Here is a 4174-nt window from a genome sequence, read left to right as displayed (position 1 = left end):
AGTAATTCTTGATGATTTCTTACTCTGATCTTTGAATTCTTTTGGCTTGAGTGTTTATGCGTCTCATATAGTGTCAGTAGTATACAAACTGCTAAGTTTGGTGTCTTGCATGCATTGTTATTTCATTCTTGTTGCATTTTGATTATTAAAAATCCAAAAATATTTTTAATTTGTGTCTTTTCAAGTCAATAATACAAAGAATTGAAGATTCAGAACATGCTGCAGAGGAATTATACAGAAAAAGCTGAGCATTCAAAAATGCCCAGTGAAGAAGACAGACTGGCGTTTAAACGCCAGCCAGGGTACCTGGTTGGGCGTTTAACGCCCAAAGAGGTAGCATTTTGGGCGTTAAACGCCAGAATGGAGGCCATTCTGGGCGTTTAACGCCAGGATGGCAAAGGGGGAAGATTTTGTTTTTCAAATCATTTTTTCTTCAAGTTTTCTAAGCTTTTCAAAATCAAATCTTTTTCAAATCATATCTTTTCAATCAAATGTTTTCAAAATCAATTCCTTTCCTTTTTCAAAGATACTTACTAACAATTAATGATTTGATTGAACATCTCAAATATGTTGCCTTTTCTGTTGAGAAAGGTTTAATGTTTGAATCATATCTTTTCTTGTTAGACAAGTCATTGATTTTCAAAATCAAATCTTTTAAAAAAAAAAAAATTGTTTTCAAAACATATCTTTTAAAATCGTTTTTAAATCAAATCTTTTCAATCATATCTTTTTAATCACATCTTTTTCAAAATAGTTTTCAATCAAATCTTTTTAACTTCTAATTTCAAAATCTTTTTCAAAAAAATCACTTGATTTCTTTTCCACTTTCAATTTTCGAAAATTATCAATCAATTTTTAAAATGTTTTTGACATCTTTCTAATTAATTTTAGAAAATTCTCTTCCTTCCTTCTCACATCCTTCTATTTATGGAGTACTACTCCTTCTTAATGCACAATTCGAACTTTATCTCATCAAGTTCGAATTCTTCTACCTTCTGTCTTCTATTTTTCTTTTCCTCTGACACCTCAAGGAATCTCTATACTGTGACATAGAGGATTCCACATCTTCTTGTTCTCTCCTCTTTCATATGAGCAGGAGCAGAGACAAAGGCATTCTTGTTGGAGCTGACCCTGAACCTGAAAGGACCTTGAAGAGAAAGCTAAGAGAAGCCAAAGCACAACTCTCTTTAGAGGACCTGGCCGAACTCTTCAAAGAAGAAGAACACATGGCAGCCGAAAACAACAACAATGCCAACAATGCAAGGAAGGTGCTGGGTGACTTTACTGCACCTACTCCCAACTTCTATGGGAGAAGCATCTCTATCCCTGCCATTGGAGCAAACAACTTTGAGCTTAAGCCTCAATTAGTTTCTCTAATGCAACAGAATTGCAAGTTCCATGGACTTCCATTGGAAGATCCTCATCAGTTTTTAGCTGAGTTCTTGCAAATCTGTGACACAGTCAAGACTAATGGGGTTGACCCTGAGGTCTACAGACTGATGCTATTCCCTTTTGCTGTAAGAGACAGAGCTAGAATATGGTTGGACTCACAACCTAAAGATAGCCTGGACTCTTGGGAAAAGCTAGTCAATGCCTTCTTGGCAAAGTTCTTTCCACCTCAAAAATGGAGTAAGCTTAGAGTGGAAGTCCAAACCTTCAGACAGAAGGATGGAGAATCCCTCTATGAAGCTTGGGAAAGATACAAACAATTAATCAGAAAATGTCCCTCAGACATGCTTTCTGAATGGAGCATTATAGGTATTTTCTATGATGGTCTCTCTGAACTATCCAAGATGTCTTTGGATAGCTCTGCTGGAGGATCTCTTCATCTGAAGAAGACGCCTACAGAGGCTCAAGAGCTAATTGAAATGGTTGCAAATAACCAATTCATGTACACTTCTGAAAGGAATCCTGTGAACAATAGGACAAGTCAGAAGAAAGGAGTTCTTGAGATTGATGCTCTGAATGCCATACTGGCTCAGAATAAGATATTGACTCAACAAGTCAATTTGATTTCTCAAAGTCTGTCTGGAATGCAAAATGCACCTGGCAGTACTAAGGATGCTTCATCTGAGGAAGAAGCTTATGATCCTGAGAACCCTTCAATGGAAGAGGTGAATTACCTAGGAGAACCCTATGGAAACACCTATAATTCTTCATGGAGAAATCATCCAAATTTCTCATGGAAGAATCAAGAGAGACCTCAACAAGGTTTCAATAACAACAATGGTGGAAGAAACAGGTCTAGCAATGGCAAGCCTTTTCCATCATCTTCTCAGCAACAGACAGAGAGTTCTAAGCAGAATACCTCTGACTTAGCAACAATGGTCTCTGATCTAATCAAAACCACTCAAAGTTTCATGAATGAAACAAGGTCCTCCATCAGAAATTTGGAAGGACAAGTGGGTCAGCTGAGCAAGAAAATTACTGAACTCCCTCCTAGTACTCTCCCAAGCAACACAGAAGAAAATCCAAAAGGAGAGTGCAAAGCCATAACCATGGCCGAATATGGAGAGGAAAGAGAGGAGATGGACGCCACTGAGGAAGACCTCAGTGGGCGTGCACCAACCTCCTCTGAGTTCCCCAATGAGGAACCATGGAAATCTGAGGCTCAAAATGAGACCATAGAGATTCCATTGGACTTACTTCTGCCTTTCATGAGCTCTGATGAGTATTCTTCCTCTGAAGAGGATGAGTATGTCACTGAAGAGCAAGTTGCTAAATACCTTGGAGCAATCATGAAGCTAAATGACAAGTTATTTGGAAATGAGACTTGGGAAGATGAACCTCCTTTGCTCACCAAAGAACTGGATGACTTGTCTAGGCAGAAATTACCTCAAAAGAGACAAGATCCTGGGAAGTTTTCCATACCTTGTACCATAGGCACCATGACCTTCAAGAAGGCCTTGTGTGACTTAGGGTCAAGTGTAAACCTCATGCCCCTCTCTGTAATAGAGAAGCTAGGGATCTTTGAGGTGCAAGCTGCAAAAATCTCACTAGAGATGGCAGACAACTCAAGAAAACAAGCTCATGGACTTGTAGAGGATGTTCTGGTAAAAGGTGAAGACCATTACATCCCTACTGATTTCATAGTCCTAGAGACTGGGAAGTGCATGGATGAAACCATCATCCTTGGCAGACCCTTCCTAGCCACAGCAAAAGCTGTGATTGATGTTGATAGAGGAGAGTTAATCATTCAAGTGAATGAAGAATCCTTAGTATTTAAGGCTCAAGGATATCCCTCTATCACCATGGAGAAGAAGCATGAAGAGCTTCTCTCAAAACAGAGCCAAACAGAGCCCCCACAGTCAAACTCTAAGTTTGGTGTTGGGAGGCCACAACCAAACTCTAAGTTTGGTGTTGAACCCCCACATTCAAACTCTAAGTTTGGTGTTGGGAGGTTCCAACATGGCTTTGAGTATCTGTGAGGCTCCATGAGAGTCCTCTGTCAAGCTAATGACATTAAAGAAGCGCTTGTTGGGAGGCAACCCAATGTTTTATAATTAACTATTTCCTTTTGTTATTTTATTTCTTTTGTAGGTTGATGATCATGAGAAGTCACAAAATCCGTGAAAAAAGCAAAAACAAAATGAAAAACAGGAAGAAAAATAGCACACCCTGGAGGAAGATGTTGCTGGCGTTTAAACGCCAGTGAGGTTAGCTGTTGGGCGTTTAACGCCCAGTCTGGCACCATTCTGGGCGTTTAACGCCAGAAAGGGGTACCAGACTGGCGTTAAACGCCAGAAAAGGGCAAGAACCTGGCGTTAAACGCCAGGAATGGGCACCAGCCCGGCGTTTAACGCCAGAAATGGCTCAAAACGTGATTTTGAGCAACATTTGGTGCAGGGATGACTTTTCCTTGACACCACAGGATCTGTGGACCCCACAGGACCCCCACCTACCCCACCACCACTCTCTCTCTTCTTCCCCCATTCACCAATCACCTCAATACCTCTTCTCCAAAAACCCTTCACCTATCAAATCCCATCTTTCTCTTCACCACTCACATCCATCCTTCATAAAACCCCACCTAACCTTCCATTCAAATTCAAACCACTTTCCCCTCCCAAACCCACCCATAATGGCCGAACTCCATCTCCCCTCTCTCCTATAAATACCCTTCTTCACTCCTTCATTTTCACACAACCTAAACACCACTTCTCCCCTTCTTTGG

General features: G+C 40.4%; 1 non-coding gene across 1 annotated transcript; it reads right to left on the bottom strand.

The window, feature by feature from the left end:
- Positions 1-1631: 1631 nt before the first annotated feature.
- Positions 1632-1739, bottom strand: LOC130983671 (small nucleolar RNA R71). Its single transcript, XR_009087651.1, has one exon. It is a non-coding gene; the product is annotated as a small nucleolar RNA R71 (small nucleolar RNA).
- Positions 1740-4174: the final 2435 nt, after the last annotated feature.

Source organism: Arachis stenosperma, chromosome 5 (assembly GCF_014773155.1).
Source record: "Arachis stenosperma cultivar V10309 chromosome 5, arast.V10309.gnm1.PFL2, whole genome shotgun sequence".
Lineage (NCBI taxonomy): Eukaryota > Viridiplantae > Streptophyta > Magnoliopsida > Fabales > Fabaceae > Arachis > Arachis stenosperma.
This window is presented reverse-complemented; position numbering and strand designations above follow the sequence as displayed.